The following is a 20,097-nucleotide window of genomic DNA, read 5'->3' as shown; positions in this document are numbered from 1 at the left end:
GATTCCCCAATACACTGGTATGAGTCTATACATTGCTGATATTTTCCAGCGACACGCCGATCATTTTCACCAAAGATCGGATCTGTGAATCATGAAAGTGGGACATCAGATCCGGATCTATCAGATGAAGAACAAGACAGACCGGATAAACGGTTAGAGGAGAGAGTGGTTCAACGGCACTACTGATGTCATCTCAGACGCCGCTGTTAAGTCTTGAGTGCCACCATCTTCCATGCGTGTAAGGCCAAACCGGACAGACTGGGTCACATGGTGGAACCATATATAACGGTCCAGCTTAATGGTCCCTCTGTAGACTTATGCAAGGGACTATGGCCCTCATTCAGAGCCGTACGCTCTGAGCAGAGCGCACGCTCTGCATGAGGGCCGGGCTCCATTTTCATGGAGCGTCCTCCTGGACGCTCGTATAGCTGTGGGTCACCACCCACAGGCTATACGAGCGTGCATTTTGATGGCCGCGATGGTCGTGACCATCGCGACCATCGAAATTGCGAGCCGGAGCCTGCGGTTGAGGTTTTCAACCGCAAGCTCTGGAGTGATTTTGGCTCTATCAGAGCCAAAATCACTCCCACTGACATCACTAGTGATGTCAGTGGGCCGGCTTCTGACGGGAGGCGTTCCCGTGGGAACGCCCCCGTCAGGGAGGCACGCCCCCGGCACGCCCACCAAAGGGGGCGTGCTGTCAATCAACATTGACAGCACGCCCCCTTTGATCGGACACAACGAGCGAAGGAAAGTCCTTCGCTCGTCGTGTCTGGCGCATGCGCACGACGGAGCTCCCTCCGTCGTGCGCATGCTCAGTGCAGACCATCGACCCACTTGCGAGCGGACAGCCGCTCGCGAGTGGGTCTGAATCAGGCCCTATATCAGTCAGCAGCAGATAGGGTCTGTACGGTTTTTCCAAAATACAATTGATCTTCATGAAATACAAAATAGAATGTGTTCATTAACAGGATATCCTGGTGGAAGATTGTTTGCTGTCGTTTTATAGATTTTACGCCATACAACTCTCAAATGTGTAAAAGTTGCCATTGCTGCCCCTATATTACAAATATAAGGGGTTTCAGAATCCGGTTTAAAACTGGGTGGGGAGCTTACGTAGTCACCTTCCCTAATATAGGAGAGGCAAACACTCATATAGAATGAAAACTGAATATTTTACCAGCTGCTCTAGTGATCCTGCCGCGGGATTTAAAGCCGGGTTTGTGGTTTTTGTTTCTTTTTTAAGTTAAGCCACACCAAGTGCGACTTCATAAACAAACCCCCATCTTGTGTAACAGCCGCTATAACGGGAACATCCAAAGAAAAATCGTTTACACATACCATATATTAGGTGCATTTGGCCATTTAAATAAAGTCATTTATTTAATTGGACACATATACTTTGGAGCATCGCCATAACTGATTTTTGGCTTCATAATAAGCTAACAATAACACAAAAAGTTATGTCTCAGTCCTAGCATAGAAGTTGTGACCCTTTCATGGCACGAAGGCCAGAAGGTACAATGAGGAACTTGTAAGAGGCGTAAATCACCTAATAAATACCAGGGTCATGGAGAAATGCAAAGTTAGTTCCCCTTTCCGTTAATAATAATAATTAGTTAATTTTTAATGTCATCATTTATTTATATGGCGCCACAAGTGTTCCGCAGCGCCTTACGCAGTACATAAACAAATAGGAGTCTAGTGAATTACAGTACAGTACAATGCAGGACCAGGGCATGAATAATATACATTGCTACATTAGCGACCATAACACCCAGATAAGCAGCCAAGTGTTAGGTGCCCTAGTGGGGGGTAAGAAGTAGATGAAAGTAAAGTAGGGAGAAGCACAAGAGGGTAGAGGACCCTGCTCGCAAGAGCTTACGTGTAAAGATGATAGATAATATATTATTGCCCATCCGGATTTAAAAATTCCAAAATGCACACTGCCCTTATAGCATCACCCAGCTGAATCAGCCTACAGCGTGTCATCACAGCACGCAGTGTCCCGTGGGGGATTGCAGTGAAACAATCGCTGCCGTGTGAATTGACGCCATACGCACGGCAGCTGTTCACCCAGCAGGGAGAGCTTGAGGGCAGCCCAGCATGTCCATGAGTGCTGGGCATGCCCCCAGTTGATGCGAGGGGGGTGCGTCCTTTTCGAGTGACCAGGCCCCCTTTTCCCAGCCAGGCACCCCGTGCCCCTCTAGTATTAACTGCATAAACGCGTTTTATTTTTTGTTTTTTCACTGGGGACCAATGTGTTTTGTTTTTTTTTCCTCCCTGCGGGGGCCAAAACCTGGAAATAATAAAACTGTATGAGAATCTCGCATCAAGAATAACAATTAAGTGGCGCACACATAAAAGGGATAGAACATAACATTATAGGGTATATTTTAACACCTACATGTGTAGGTGCAACCCACCGATTCATATGTATATACTTCAGACTTGAGTGCACCCAAATACAAAGCGGTTCCTTTTTTGATGTAAATAATAAAAAATATCAAACACATTAAATATATTTTGAGATTTGATATATAATATAGTTGGATAATAAAAAAAAAATGGATGGTGTTCCTTGGTCATTTCAAAATCTTGATCGGTGCACTGCGAGGTTGGAAAATCACGGCTGTACGAGATTACGTAAGGCAAGGACCAATCACAAAGGTGTTCTTCTGCCAGGCTGTCCGGGCACTGCATAGACAAAGGCGCGAGATGCACCTGATCTGCGAGGCAGAGGATGGGAAGGGAGAGGCTAGGGACGAACGAAAGAGGACGACGGGCCATAGCCTCCAACCCTCTTCTGCTGGAGCGTAAATACACGTAGTTAGAAAATGAAAAGCACGTACTGTAACAATGAATGAACTGAAGACATAAGGATGATAACCACAGACGGGCATATAAACCTAAACACCCTGACATATATAGAGGCAAGATGGCGGGCTGCAGATCTTACAGGCAAAGCTGCGTGCGTGCGTGCCGTGTTATCCAATCCAGCTCCCCCAAATACCTGGGACATCGTCCCAGCCGGGTACTGGTGGCATTTGCTCCCAATTACTCTGCATGGCAGACTGCTCGCTAACAGACACCTTTCTAAACCTGCAAATTGCAAGGTCAGGAATGTTCCTTCGGAGCAATGAAACTGTCACCCGCAAGAACTAATTTTACCAACGAATCTGCCCTTTCCAGCATTGACCCCGGCCATGTAAAGAGTAAGCTCCTTGTGTTCTCTGAGGTCCAATACTTGGGCAGAGTCCAGCGGCAGACAGGACCCAGAATGACAGGGGCAGCTGCGGCTGTACTAGCGAGAGCACCACAACCCGTACACGGCGCGTGCGTATTCTCAGGGCTGCCTGGGTCACAGTCAGGGTTAAGAGATCAGGGAGATGACTGAGCTGCGAGGGAGAGATACGTTTTCACTTCTTGGAAAATAAACAGCATGGGGTAAATTGTGATATCTGACCGGCATTTACTGGACTGCGCAGGAATACATGCGGTAGAGGCAGGCAACACGTGGTACCTTCTAGTTGCTGAGGGACAACAAGTCACAGCATGCCCTGCCACTCCATAGCAATGTTGAATTTGCATATATTTGGTAAAAAAAATAATAAAAAAATTGGGTTTAAATGCATAGTTCTACCCAGATCATGCAAATAAAATATATGTATTGCAATAGGCTATGAAGTGATTACACTCCCCCTCAACCCTCATCCAAGGGCAGCCATTGGGTAACAAAGAGCACCCCCTCCTTCACCCTCCAAGTAGCACAGTATGTTCGGCGTCACAAAAGGTAAAAATACATTTTCCACCGTTCTGCCGTAGCCCAGACAGACTGCTGTAAACAAGACACAAGGACATTTGCAAAACAAAAATCACTTGAAGAACCTTTGTCGTGATCACTATTTATAACTTCAAACGCTCAGTAATGGCAAGGACGAGTCTGAGCAGAAGGATTTATTTCTACGCAAATTTAAAAACAGGAAGGTATATGCCAGTGGTTCACAAACTTTTTTGAATCAAGGCGCCCTAGAGTATCAGAATTGTTTTCACGGTACCCCTAAGTTTAAGTTTGTAAGGCCAGGATGTACTAAAAGGAAAAATGCAACAAAAACCCAGTTTTCGGGGTCTTTACCGCATTTCCATATGTACTAAGGCCCAGCAGCACTGTTATCGGTGCAGAAAAATCTGGCATTACCCTATAGAAGCCTATGGGCTTCATACCGCACCCCGCTCCCGACGCTTCGACGCCCTGCCGTCGCCCAGCGCTGGCCCCCACTCACCTGCTCTCCATGGTCGACGCCCCGCGCTCCTCCTGGGTCCACCGCCTCCTCCTAATCTTCTTCCGGGTGCAGGGAGGAGGAGGAGGAGCCCGGGGCTTCCTGCACATGTGACCAGCAGGAAGCTCCCGGGGCTCAGAGGGGGCGGGGTCCCACGGTGACGTCACCCGGCGTCGGCTGCTTCGCAAAGGGCAGCTCTTATCGCCAGAGCTGTCCTTTGCGATACTAATCGCATATGTTAGTACATATGCGATTAGTAAGGTTGCGGTGACTGGCGGAATGGTCACTGCAACCTTAGTACATACCGGCCTTATTGAGAAATTCAGAAAAAAGTGAAGTAAATTGTGCTGACCTGTCATGCTTAGGTTCAGTTATGTGGTAGTGGACAGGTTTGCACTTCTGTTTGCCCACATATAAATTGGATTTGGTGCTGGACCACCAACCTGAGGCACCCCTGCAAGTGTCCCGAGGCACCCCAGGGTGCACAGCTTGGGAACCTCTGGTATATGGTAATAAACAGGGTTTATTCTATTTTTTTTTTTTATGTTTAAATTAAGGAGATGAGAGTAACTGATCCAAGTCAGGGATTAACCGTGAGGGAGAAATACACAATATGGCAGTGTGTAATTGGCAAAATGCGAATGTTTTTCTGAGCGATAAGCGGATCTTGGCGTGGTCACCGGTTCTGCTACGCGAGCTCTGGTGCTCATTGGTTAGAGAATTGATCATTGTTGAACACGCAAAATGGCCGCATCTAACGTGTGCAGACATAGGGTATCTTTCAGCCCTTTAGCACTTTCATAGTGTATATAGACATCTGAAATCTGCCTTATAGACGTACAGACATCTTAGCTGAAATGTCACCAGGAATACCACACAAAACAACCTGGAACATATATTATAGTTTAATGTATTTGTCACATAAATTCACACTCGCAAAAATAAAAGATAAAAAAAATAAGTCAAAGCCCCACAGTGTCTTTGGTCTATAGGCAGAAGCCTAGACTGCCTAAAAGGAGAAATCCATCACATTTTTCCACCCAACGATTATACATAATGTAACGAGAGAAAGCAGTTACTGGGCACCTGGTACTTCACTTCATATAACACTGATCAACTGTACTTGTGTCCCATGCCACTCAGGACATCACTCCCAACCCAAATTCACCCAACAGGCCCATGCAAAGCATCCAGATCTAACCAGCAGGTTGCCGGCCAGGGTCGCTCTGTTCTCATCGTCTGTCATTTTCAAGCAGCTGCGGTGCCCACTTGTCCCCAAGTCTGCAGAAGAGAAAGGCTGCAGTGCCCACCTAGGTCAACTCACCAAGGGGGGGGGTCGGAAACCACAGTGCCACCTGTGCCCACTAATGCCAAGCCCTACTTTCTAAAACACCGCTCTTAGTCCATCATTAGCTCTGAAACACACGCCGATACTAATTAATAGACACACAAGGAAAAGAAGACAGATCATGACCGCAATGTATAATCACCCTAGCCCATCATTTAATTATACTAAGCAGCACTTGACGGCAGACAGAAGTTGCTGGCTTTGGGAAAAGAGGGCACTCTCTCATTTCTAATGGATGGTTATTACACAAATATAATGATTAGTTGATGATTGGTGAAGGCCGAGTACACCCGCCACTTACTCACAGCGGAGGAAGCCAGCCGAACCAATTCCGGAATTACCAAATCACCGGGAACTAGTGATGTCACTAACTCCGTCATCCACGACCAGAAAATGACTCCTCTCTTAAGCTAGGGTTCCCCTAAACGTGTCGGTGCCAGGATTTCCCCCCCATTTCAACTCCTGCAGTGCTAAGGTCGGATCCCACTCGTCCTTAGCAACCAAGGGGTTAAAATATGCTTTGGGTACACAGTATTTATTTCTTAGGGCTCGATTCAATTGACCGCGAATTAAATAGCGACGGAAGGGAGCTCCCGGAGCTATTCAATTCAGCGCGCTGTTAAGGCTCTCCTCTTGCACCCCTCCAGTGGTGCGAGCAGAAATCCGACAAAAGTACAGGCGCGATGCAGTTTTCTGCCCTTAGCACCGGGAAAACAGCATTGCGCCGGGAAGTTTAGTCGGAGAATGCCGACTAAACTCCCAGGGGTGGGAGAACGGGCATTCCCCCGACCAAACTGCCGGCGCTATTTAATTCGCGGTCTAGTGTTTGCTCCTTTATCATTTTACATACATTACAAAATGATACAATGCATATACTTTATTTTGGGTAGTCAGACAAATCCTGTTAGGCCAACAATGCATACAGATGGCCAAGCAAGAGGCCCTATAACCAGCTAACATGGCCAGCCTGTCCGTCTGGAAGACGGCAAAAGACACAGGGAGCAGGACGCTGGAATGTCCCCGTTTATGACTTTCGCTGGACCAGTTTATGCAAATACCGCTACATGTCCTCCCCTGGTGTACAGCCGAGCGTCTGAATGTGCAAGGACGGAGAGATCCTCTTTGTGCGTTTTCAGGCACTAAAATACCGTTTGATGAGTCTTTAGACTCCAAAACCAGCGATTGTACGTCTGAATTCGCAACAACTTTGCCATGCCTACGACGCTCCCATAACAGGCTTGTAGGACGGAACTTTTTCGTGCGTCAGAATAGTCACCTCCCTGTCCAATACCATGGGTCTCAAAGGCACCTCTGTGCGTACACGACATGGTAGGCAAGCGCTGTGCGACTTACGACACATACGCAGTAGCAAAAAGGTAACTGAACTCCGTGACCAGCGGCATAGGCCCGTATTCAATTAGAATCGAAAAAGTATCGCAGATTGTGACTTTTCGTCTGTCGGAAACTTATCTCCGTATTCAATTCCATCCACTTTTCGCGTCCGCGGAAAGTCAATGCAATGTAATAGGCGAAAAATATTCGTCTCTGAATAGCAGGAGAAAAGTGGTGCAACATTTTTATTTTGGGGTGCAAAGGTGGGGAAACCACTCAGAACCCTTGGGACAGGCCCCCAAATTATGACTGTCTCTAAAAAAAAAAAACCCAAGGAAAACTTAACACCCCAAAAAAGTACTTTGAATTTGGGGACAAATCAGCAAAATAAAGTTCTGGGGGTGCTCTAAGAAGGGGTCAAGTGTTTTTGGGATTGCAGGTGCTTTTTTGAGGGATGAATTTCACTTTTATTAAAACTGGACTTTAGAGACATTGGTGCAGATGTATGAAGCTCTGGAAAGTGATAAAGTGCAGAGTGGTAACCGTCCAGCCACTCAGCTCCCTACTGTCATCTCACAGGCTGTGTTTGAAAAATGTCAGTTGGGAGCTGATTGGCTGGTCATTTATCACTTCACAGACCTTCATACATCTGCCCCATTATAATATGCTAGCACCCATTTTCAGGTGCCCCAAATTTGACAGGACTACTTCTCTTCACCCAATGCCATTCTTCACCACTTGTGCACAGACGCTAATTAGAGGCAATTGTACCAACTTAAGTACCCCAGTTTTATTAGGACTAATCGGGCACATGTACATTGTTCCCCAATGTTTCTGCATTTTTTTTTTTTTTTTGGGGGGGGGGTTCAGGCTGATTTCCCCGATTCGGACACCAGTTTACGCCTGTTCTGACCTTGTGTCGCCGTTTTCGTGTCGTCTTTTGGAATTGACGAGGGCGAATAGCGGGTAGGCGCACGCTAAGTTTCCGCGGCTAAAATACACAATGTAAGCGAAAAGTCTGGCATGCGAAACTTAATCGCGTACACAAAACTGATTGAATACTGCCCATAGTTTGGGACTCCGGGCGACGATATACAAACCGCATTTACCTACGTGACTGATAAAAATGACAGGACTCGTTCCTGGGGTGGCAAGGCGTGCCATGGGCCAGCATTAGATATCTGCTTTCCTGTCCCCTCAGCCCTCCACATGCAAACAAAGATTGAGACGGAGCGCTCAGCATCCTGGTAGTCTTACTAAAAGGCAGTGCAAAAGCAAAAAAAAAAAAAGCAGACTGCTGCTGGTGTTTGGAGGCGTCAAGAACGGGGGCGAGTCGGCACCATTTTCTGGGAGTGTCGAAGTCAATGGCTGAGTCTTTGGACACAGCTTCACTGCCCCCGGACATCCTGAGTAATCAGATGGCCGATGGTCACTCAGCTGATCTAATGGCCAAGTCTTTGGACGCAGCAGCAGATCACAGAAGCCGGAGGAAGGCATCTATTTTAACTTAAGACGCCTCCAGCGGCTTTTGCAGGTTTTAGCACAGCGGCAGCGTCTGTGCTACTGCGTCCGTCCCAGGTCCAGGCACTGACGCAATGCAACCTTACGTCAAGACGAGAGGCCCATATGTTAACGGGGGACATTAACCAACTGTTACAACTTCCTAGGCGAACAGCCGTATACACAACATATAACGCACAGAACTGGTCATTGGCAAATATCACACATTATAGACTGCCAGGGAGAAAACACAATACATCCTGCAGGAATTAGAGCACCTTTATCTTACAGGAGATCCTCCCAAGAATAAATGCAATCTTCCAAGGCCATTAGGCACCCCGAGAACTGGCACAAAGCTGCTTGAACACAGGTACTGGGGAATGTAAATGCAACATTTTCTGGGTTGTAACAGCGACAGATACTGACATTACTGCTCAGTATTTATTGCGTAATCTGCGGCTGTAAAATTAATGAGTAACAGCAGCCAAACGCCAACACAGGGAGCACCCAGCTCCTCCGTACAATGGGGATCCCGGGATTGTGAAACATTAACCCTCACCCTGATTGCACAAGCCTGGGGACATTCCCTGGCACCGCCACCTACATACCTGCCAGTAACGTGCTGTAAATAGCACAAATGTTCTAGATCACGTTGTAACGAGACATTTGCCATCATTAGGGCTGGACGTTACTAGCTGGCTTGGTGATACAGAATTTGCTATGGAAACAAGAGAAGATCCCCCTTATCACTCTGGGGGTTGGCAGCATAAGTTAAGGGGGCAAAGCTGGGTGCAATACCCCCGTCGTGTGCGCGGCCAGATATTTCAGCGCTTGAAATAGTCCTCTGTAAATCTCTGGGTGTGGCGCACGCATTTCTGCTACGAAAATCTACTGCTTGCAACCGCTCGGCCAGCATAGAGATGCCCGCTACCGCTTTCTCACATCCGTAATACCCTCGCAGTCCTGCGTATACATCGGTAACATCGGCCCCTCACACAGAATTACAGCAGGTCTGACCTGTCCCAGAAATCGCTAACCTCGTCGCACGCAGTGAGTACTCAAGCTCCATATGCCGCCGCAGTGACTAATTTCTGCACGCCATGTTACGGCGTTCAAACTTGCAGGCGCGTCTGCGTTTCTCCGACCACTTCATCACCACCCCCAAACGCTCACGGACTGTCACCCACTCTGCGATGAATTCCTGTCCGCACGCCTGATCGCAGTGCGATCGCAATGCTATCCTGCGGACTGCGGTGAATGCGTAATATGCACCATCGGCTGATCTGCGCACGTGGTTGCAATTGCGATCAATGCTGAATTAGGCCCCGTGTCAGGAGAAGCCAGAGGAACTCATTCTTTGTTAGAATCTCTGTCGGGCAGCACGGTTTGTGTAGTGGTTAGCGTTACTGCCTCACAGGAGTTCCATTCCTGACCAAGGCCACGGTGTGGAGTTTGTATGTTCTACACGTGTTTGTTTAGGTTTTCCTTCAGGTGCTTCAGTTTCATACTGGTAGGTTATTTGGCTTCTGACAAAACAATTACCACTGATGTGTACGTATGTGGCAGGGACTATAGACTGTAAGCTCCACTGGGACAGGGACGTATATGAAGGACTGCTAGAATGAAGGCTAGTACTTATAGTAGGTTTCCCTGCAGTTTTGTAGGTTTCGCTCTCATCACTCATATTTCTGACATCAGCATCCTTTAAGCTGGGTGCAGACTAGACGATATATTGGATGATTTGTGATCTTGAGGCGAATCGGAACGACAAATCATCCAGTGTGTACGCACTATTGCGCGCTCCTGTGCGTCGTTCATCGCATCTTCAGATCGGCCTGTACTCTGACGGCCAACACCATGCTTCTGGATGCAGAGGGGGTACAATATATCGGCCGGTCGCACACCAGATCATGCAGTGTGTATGGACCGTCCGATATATATTGTGCCGTCGCTGGGTACACAGTTTGGGCGGGATGCATTCCGATCATCGCATACATGCTGGCATTGGTAACACCGATATGCATGACGATCCCCTTTGCGGATGAGGGACTTCCAGGTTTATGGCCCAGAAGTCCCTCTGGCGTCCTTCTGCGCATAAGGATACACGTGCCGCGGGGGGGTGCTGGGAGGGATCAGATTGCATCGCTCTATCAGCACACAGAGGAGAGAAGCCCATAGGTTTCTATGGGTAACGCCATCAGGAAGATGGAGCTACCCACCACAACCAAGTCCCGGGGGGCATCGCACTAGGGGGCTTGGTGCATGTGAGACATTTTCAGGGTTTGACCGCATTTTTCCCCTTGATGCATCCCGCCCATCGTCTAGTGTGTACCCATTACATTACACATGCAGAGATTGGGGCCGTCGCAGCTGTGTGCTGAACCTATATCTCCCTCCGTGCCGACATATTTAGACTTCTACGGATGGTAACACTTCATCAAGAACCATTTCAAGCTGCCGTCATAAAACCCAATAGGAAATATATAACGGCTGAGCGATATCTGCATTTCATGCAGTGGTGTAACTAGGGCACGACCGCCGGGGCTCGTGCCCTGAGCGCCGCCAGCCAGGGTACAGGCCCGCCCTAGTCACTCAGTGTAGTGCAGACCACAGTGAGTGCGGTCCGCACTACACAGTTCCATACGCAACGCCGCCGGATAGTACACGCGTAGTACCCGGCGGTGTGTGTTTCAGCAGCCAGTGAGAATCGGACAGTTGGCTGCTGCGCCCACTGCTAGTGGCAGGCTGGAGCTTACTCATGAGCTCCGCCTTCCGGCTCCTGCAGTGGGTGATGGGAGATGACATAGAGCGGGAGGACGGAGGAGTAGACAGCGGCAGGCGCGGCAGGAGTGGGTACTCAGGTAAGTTAGTGAGTGTTTTGTGTCCATCTGTCTATTATACACTACTGGGGGCACTGTATAAGGGGCAATACTGGGGGCACTGTATAAGGGGCAATACTGGGGGCACTGTATAAGGGGCAATACTGGGGGCACTGTATAAGGGGCAATACTGGGGGCACTGTATAAGGGGCAATACTGGGGGCACTGTATAAGGGGCAATACTGGGGGCACTGTATAAGGGGCACAGTTTGAGGGTGCACTTCTGGGGGCATTGTATAAAGGCCACCACTACATGGGGCACTGCTACTAGGGAAATTGCATAAGGGGCACTACTACAGTGGGCATTGCAAGAGGGGCGGCACTACTAGTTGGGGCATTAAGGTGCATATGTAATAGAAAGGAATGTTCCCAGAGTGATGAGACAGGGGTGTGTGTCACGTGGACATGTCCCATTTTTCAGTGGCCACGTCCTTTGTGGCATGTGCACACGCCCATTTTTTCGGCACATGGGGAGGGCGGGGGGCTCCATTTTTAATTTTTCCCTGGGCTCCATATACCCTAGTTACGCCACTGGTTTCATCCATCCATAATGTTGTTATATAAAATTGCACAGAAATCTCACTCCCCGGACCGGAGAAGCCGCTATGCGAGGTGCAATGACAACGTCAGGTATTTATGTCGCTTACTTAACAAAACCGTATTGGTGCGCAGAACAGTTGTGAGAATGGTTCGCCAAGCACGGTCAGCACTTCCCTTGTGGATTGCTGAGATGAGTGTAATAAGAATGTTTTCAAGGTGCTTCCTAAAACGTGTGTAACAACGCTTTAAAAAAAAAAAAAAAAAAGTAAGAACGACCTGTAGGAATTACCGCCATTGATCAAGTGACGCAACTTTTGGCAATGCTTTGTCGTTTACATAACTAAACTTATCTCTGGTTAACCTGTCTGAGAGGGTATTTCATGCATTTAAGTGCCATGGGCAGGAAGAGTGAGAAGGAATCAGAGAAATCAAGATTAGAGGCTTCATAATGATTCTCATGGTTACTTGAAAATACTTGAGCATTAGCAGAAAGTCACCCTGAAATGTATCGGGAAGTTACAGCGATCTATACATTGGTTTCTGCTGACTGTCTAAGCAGCGCAGCTCGGTTTACGCGACTTTTATAGGTTACTGTAAATACAAAGCAGTTTATCCTCATTCTACAGAACACGACAAAGCTACAATACAATTATCCTGTTACCGCTGGAAAAGGCCACCACAAATAATTATTATATGCAAAGTCAGAACAGAAAGCCCTTATCCTGTGATAATAGTCACAACTACACAAAACACACCGCAATAAAGTCACACAAGTTTATTGTCACCTGCTAAGAAAGCAAATAAGATCACCGCCACAGGATATTATATACGAGCATTTAAAATTAAACTAAAGCTATCCAGCCCAATGTCACTACGCAAAACAGTCATCTTTCAGTACATGCCAAGCAGGGTGGTACCTCTATACCTTGCATCACAGTGATGTCACTAGTGTGAGGAATGTTCTCCAGCGTTTCCCAAACACGATCCTCAAAGCCTCTCGACCGTCCAGGTTTTAAAAATATCCATGCTGGAGTACATGAGTTTACGTTTACAATGACTGAAGTAATAAGTAAGACACCTGTGCTCAAGCATGGATTTCCTTAAAACCAGCACTGTTAGGGGGCTTGATGACAGAGGACCTGATTAAGACCCGGTCGCTCTGACAGAGCGCTCGCTCTGAATCAGGGCCGGGATTTTGTTTTTATTTTTAGAACGGCCTCCTGGCCGCTCGCATAGCGACCACCCACAGCTACAGCGAGCGGCCATGATGATGGTCGCGATGGTCAAGACCATCGGGCTTGCGACGAGACTCTTGTGGTAGGTCTCGTGGCCGCAAGCCCCAGAGGGATTTCGGCTCTAGCAGAGCTGGAATCTCTCCACTGACATCACTTGTGATGTCAGAGGGGCCGCCCCCAGACGGTAGGCGTTCTCATGGGAACACCTCCATCTGGACAGCCACTCCCCCGGCCCGCCCACCAAAGGAGGCGAGCTGTCACTCAACATCGACAGCACGCCCCCTTTGGTGCAAGACCCGGAGCGATGGATTACCCGTCGCTAGCCGGGTCTCACGCATGCTCACAACGGAGCCGGCTCCGTCATGCGCATGAGCTCTGGGCCACCATCGACCCGGTTGCGAGCGCACAGCGCTTGCGACCGGGTCTGAATCAGGCCCAGAGTTCAGGAAACACAGATCTAATGCAGTGATTAAAATCCAGTTCTTAAGTACCCCCAACAGGTCATGTTTTGTGGATTTCTCCAATCTTGCACAGGTGATTTAAACAATTTTGCTGGGTCAGTATTTATCCCACCTGCTTCCACAGACAGAAATCCCGAAAACATGGCCTGTTGGGTGTACTTGAGGACTGGAGTTGAAAAACACTGATTTAATCAGTGCTCTTTACAGACTATAGTTGGGGGTTGATTAAATTAGGCACAATGTAAGTGCGTGCATATGCAGAATTTTGGGTAGCCCCAGACTCGCTGACATTTATTCCCAGCCCCTATTTTTTTAATGTAAGAAAGTACATGTGAAAAAAATGCTCAGATTTATGTCATATTTTGGGGGAAGATTTCTGCAGCAGCCATTCACGGCCCCCGGGGGCTCTACCCCCCAATAAACAAGTACAGTAACTTTACCTGCAGCAGACAGGTGTGGAGACAGAAAGTGTCTGTGTGTGGGGAAGTAATTACTACACATATGTAACACGGTCATAGACACAATGTCAAATTCCTAAACACACAAATGTTTTTAAACCTCTCTCTAGGGGGGCGATTCAATTCAGCTGTACAGCCCCGGGAAGGAGTTCCCGGAGCCAGTCAATTCTCTGCGCTGTTAAGTCCGACTAAAACTACTTAAGTCGGAGAATGGCGGTCAGTGCGCCTAAAGCTGTTATTTCGTCGTGCTGTCATTCTCTGACTAAAGTGCCGGTCACAAGGCTTCTAGCACTGCGCTAAGCTGAAAAACAGCATCGCGGCCGGCACTTGAGCCCGATTTCTGCACGCACCCTCAGGAGGGAGCCAGCAGAAAACCTTTAGTCGGGATAACCGCGGTGAATTGAATCGCTTCGGGATTTCCGGCCCAGGGCTATTCAGCATCACGTTGAATTGAATCGCCTCCATATTCCCATTAGATAGATCACAGGGAAAGCTCTAAAATGGCGTCATTGTGCGTTTAAGCTTTTCGTCACAGTCTAAATAGTGGAAGTAAGAACAGTAATGGTCACGCTGTTCCCCCATTATGCAGCTGCCGCAATCACTAAATAACGAAAAGGATGCTCCATTCAAGAGCATGACCCTCCCATGCAGGGAGACAGAAGGTGGTCCCAGAGGAAGGCACAAGGCAAAGTGGGCACACACCTATAAAGTGGACGAGAAAGTTTGCTAACAAAAAAACAAAACACATTAATGTCACAGACTGGCACCGGCCCGCCCACATCTGATTGGCACAGGTGATAACCGTAAGTTTACCGGTTGCTGGATCCAGTTCCTCTACTATACGCTTAATGGGAATTTACCAGAGAACCGCTCACAGCTTCAAACATCCGCTCCTTGTTTTTACAGAGCAAATACCTGCGGGGAAGTGTTTGGGGTGACAACAAGACAAGTTGTTTTTTTTTGTTTGTTTTTTTAAAAAGGGGGAAGGACGGCTGTATTTTCGAACCGAGTGGAACCATATTTTAAGATTTTCAAAAAACAAATATCACGGAAATCCCCATCACAGCCACCTCCTTGCGAACGCGCACAATGGAATACCAGGATCAGGTCACTGCACCATTATGCACTTTATTAAACTTGAAGATATTTACAGCAAATGCATTAAAAGTTCAGACATTAATGGGAGACATTTTTAAAAATAATAAATTGGTAAGAACATTGCTAAGGTATGATGGGAGGTCCGGTGTGATCAGGAGATAATCTGACATTTCATCAGGAAATAGCCCATAAATCACTGATGTACACTGTAGGCATCAGATAACATACTGCTAGCATAACCCAACAGTGATTAACCAATACGGCTAATACGGAAATGAGCAGACACTAACTTCTAATTACAAGGTAATGATAGTTATTAATCTGTAACACATCACAAGCACACAATGTGTCATCCAGTGTGACAAAAGAAAAATCTATATTGAGCTATGTGTATACATATAACTTCTGTACGGAGTCACATTACAGTATGACCACACAACTTCTGCAGGCAGTATTGTTGGCACTATGCGCCCTAGCAGCATCTATTACACGGCTATAACATCATTTGGGAGGGGGGGGCAGTCAGCCATCGCTGGGAATATGAGTTGCCCTATGACATTGCCAGGGGTGCGCGCGTGCCCCCACCCCAGGAACACACAGGATGGAGACACAGCGGCAGCATTGCAGTAGATGGGGGGGATTGGAGACTATTGTTGTGGGGCAGAAACCATCTGTTACATTGTAATCCTCACACAGAGTCCTCTGCACTGCTGCTGCTAACCATTCATTGCTGCCGGAGACAGGGACACACACTGCATGCACACATTATACACACACACACTGCATGCACACATTATACACACACACTGCATGCACACATTATACACTGCATGCACACATTATACACACTGCATGCACACATACACACATTATACACTGCATGCACACATTATACACACTGCATGCACACATACACACACACACTGCATGCACACATACACACACACACTGCATGCACACATTATACGCACACATTACACACACACACACACTGCATGCACACATTACACACACACACACACACTGCATGCACACATTACACACACACACACACTGCATGCACACATACACTGCATGCACACATACACATTATACACACACACACTGCATGCACACATTATACACACACACACTGCATGCACACATTATACACACACACACACACTGCATGCACACATTATACACACACACACACTGCATGCACACATACACATACACATACACATTATACACACTGCATGCACACATTTACACATTATACACTGCATGCACACATTCACATATTATACACACACTATACACACACTAATTATACACATTATACACACACACTGCATGCGCGCACACACACACTATACACACACTAATTATACACACATTCACATATTATACACACATACACTACACACAATGTGGCTACTGAATATAATATATACATACTCTGCAATGATATAATATATGTAAGTGATGCACAGCAGGGGATATAGCGCTCTGTGTGGGTTACTATGTATAGCACATTATGCATGTACATGTGTATGTATACATTAGACACAATGCTACTATGCGAGTACAACACCGCACACCGGGTGTATGATGCTGGGAGTGTGCCCGGCGGCTGTATCAGGCTGCCATTGTGTGTAAGTAGGTCATACATGTGTCATACGAGAGCGCCCTGTATGCAGAGTATGTGCAGCCTTTGTGTGCGCTGAACGTTCCCCGGTGTCACTTACCCCGCACGCCGCCGGCTCTCCCGCTCACTCAGCGACCCGCTGCAGCCTTCCTATACTACCGCCTTCGTAACCGGGGCTCCGCCTCTCACCGGAGAAGCCCGCCCACTACGGCCACGCCCTTCAGCAATCTACCCGCCTGCCGCTGGCTGTGACCACGCCCACTGGAATTGGAGGATATCTCAGGCAACGACGATCCGGCAAAGCATCTCCCCGCCCCTCTCCCTGTGCGTCCCCGCCTACTCCTCAACAGCCCGGACTGGGCGGGGCCTCCAGCAGAGCGTACAGCCGTCACGTGACCCGGGCCAGAGAGGAGACCCAGAGCCTGTCCTCGTGTGACCCGGGGGCCGGCGGGAGTGCGGGGCGGGGACAACGGGGGACCCTCACCCCACGCGGCCGCGACCCCTCCCCCACTGCCACGACCCCCTCATCACATTATGGTGTTATTATTATCCCCCTCCTCACATTATAGTGTTATTATTATCCCCCTCCTCACATTATAGTGTTATTATTATCCCCCTCCTCACATTATAGTGTTATTATTATCCCTCCTCACATTATAGTGTTATTATTATCCCCCTCCTCACATTATAGTGTTATTATTATCCCCCTCCTCACATTATAGTGTTATTATCCCCCTCCTCACATTATAGTGTTATTATTATCCCCCTCCTCACATTATAGTGTTATTATTATCCCCCTCCTCACATTATAGTGTTATTATCCCCCTCCTCACATTATAGTGTTATTATTATCCCCCTCCTCACATTATAGTGTTATTATTATCCCCCTCCTCACATTATAGTGTTATTATCCCCCTCCTCACATTATAGTGTTATTATTATCCCCCTCCTCACATTATAGTGTTATTATCCCCCTCCTCACATTATAGTGTTATTATTATCCCTCCTCACATTATAGTGTTATTATTATCCCCCTCCTCACATTATAGTATTATTATTATCCCCCTCCTCACATTATAGTGTTATTATCCCTCCTCACATTATAGTGTTATTATTATCCCCCTCCTCACATTATAGTGTTATTATTATCCCCCTCCTCACATTATAGTGTTATTATTATCCCCCTCCTCACATTATAGTGTTATTATTATCCCCCTCCTCACATTATAGTGTTATTATTATCCCCCTCCTCACATTATAGTGTTATTATTATCCCCCTCCTCACATTATAGTGTTATTATTATCCCCCTCCTCACATTATAGTGTTATTATTATCCCCCTCCTCACATTATAGTGTTATTATTATCCCCCTCCTCACATTATAGTGTTATTATTATCCCCCTCCTCACATTATAGTGTTATTATTACCCCCCTCCTCACATTATAGTGTTATTATCCCCCTCCTCACATTATAGTGTTATTATTATCCCCCTCCTCACATTATAGTGTTATTATCCCCCTCCTCACATCATAGTATTATTATTATCCCTCCTCACATTATAGTGTTATTATTATCCCCCTCCTCACATCATAGTGTTATTATCCCTCCTCACATTATAGTGTTATTATTATCCCCCTCCTCACATTATAGTGTTATTATTATCCCTCCTCACATTATAGTGTGATTATTATCCCCCTCCTCACATTATAGTGTTATTATTATCCCTCCTCACATTATAGTGTTATTATTATCCCCCTCCTCACATTATAGTGTTATTATTACCCCCCTCCTCACATCATAGTATTATTATTATCCCCCTCCTCACATTATAGTGTTATTATTATCCCCCTCCTCACATTATAGTGTTATTATTATCCCCCTCCTCACATTATAGTGTTATTATTATCCCCCTCCTCACATTATAGTGTTATTATTATCCCCCTCCTCACATTATAGTGTTATTATTATCCCCCTCCTCACATTATAGTGTTATTATTATCCCCCTCCTCACATTATAGTGTTATTATTATCCCCCTCCTCACATTATAGTGTTATTATTATCCCCCTCCTCACATTATAGTGTTATTATTATCCCCCTCCTCACATTATAGTGTTATTATTATCCCCCTCCTCACATTATAGTGTTATTATTATCCCCCTCCTCACATTATAGTGTTATTATTATCCCCCTCCTCACATTATAGTGTTATTATTATCCCTCCTCACATTATAGTGTTATTATTATCCCCCTCCTCACATTATAGTGTTATTATTATCCCCCTCCTCACATTATAGTGTTATTATTATCCCTCCTCACATTATAGTGTTATTATTATCCCTCCTCACATTATAGTGTTATTATTATCCCCCTCCTCACATTATAGTGTTATTATTATCCCCCTCCTCACATTATAGTGTTATTATTATCCCCCTCCTCACATTATAGTGTTATTATTATCCCCCTCCTCACATTATAGTGTTATTATTATCCCTCCTCACATTATAGTGTTATTATTACCCCCCTCCTCACATTATAGTGTTATTATCCCCCTCCTCACATTATAGTGTTATTATTATCCCCCTCCTCACATTATAGTGTTATTATCCCCCTCCTCACATCATAGTATTATTATTATCCCTACTCACATTATAGTGTTATTATTATCCCCCTCCTCACATCATAGTATTATTATTATCCCTCCTCACATTATAGTGTGATTATTATCCCCCTCCTCACATTATAGTGTTATTATCCCTCCTCACATTATAGTGTTATTATTATCCCCCTCCTCACATTATAGTGTTATTATTACCCCCCTCCTCACATCATAGTATTATTATTATCCCCCTCCTCACATTATAGTGTTATTATTATCCCCCTCCTCACATTATAGTGTTATTATTATCCCCCTCCTCACATTATAGTGTTATTATTATCCCCCTCCTCACATTATAGTGTTATTATTATCCCCCTCCTCACATTATAGTGTTATTATTATCCCCCTCCTCACATTATAGTGTTATTATTATCCCCCGCCTCACATTATAGTGTTATTATTATCCCCCTCCTCACATTATAGTGTTATTATTATCCCTCCTCACATTATAGTGTTATTATTACCCCCCTCCTCACATTATAGTGTTATTATCCCCCTCCTCACATTATAGTGTTATTATTATCCCCCTCCTCACATTATAGTGTTATTATTATCCCCCTCCTCACATTATAGTGTTATTATTATCCCCCTCCTCACATTATAGTGTTATTATTATCCCCCTCCTCACATTATAGTGTTATTATCCCCCTCCTCACATTATAGTATTATTATTATCCC

The 20,097-nt window shown here is 46.3% G+C and overlaps 1 protein-coding gene across 1 annotated transcript in view; it reads right to left on the bottom strand.

The window, feature by feature from the left end:
- The window catches only part of LOC148439461 (protein tyrosine phosphatase type IVA 3), a 101,786-nt gene extending 84,824 nt beyond the window's left edge, over positions 1-16,962 (bottom strand). Inside the window, exon 1 of the mRNA XM_088464719.1 lies at positions 16,862-16,962. The gene's annotated coding sequence lies outside the window, so the exon portion shown is untranslated. The remainder of the gene's footprint in view (positions 1-16,861) is intronic.
- Positions 16,963-20,097: the final 3,135 nt, after the last annotated feature.

Source organism: Taudactylus pleione, unplaced genomic scaffold (genome assembly GCF_031769625.1).
Source record: "Taudactylus pleione unplaced genomic scaffold, aTauple2 ptg001775l, whole genome shotgun sequence".
Classification (NCBI taxonomy): domain Eukaryota; kingdom Metazoa; phylum Chordata; class Amphibia; order Anura; family Myobatrachidae; genus Taudactylus; species Taudactylus pleione.
The sequence above is the reverse complement of the archived record's forward strand: the minus strand, read 5'-3'. Positions and strand labels throughout refer to the sequence as shown.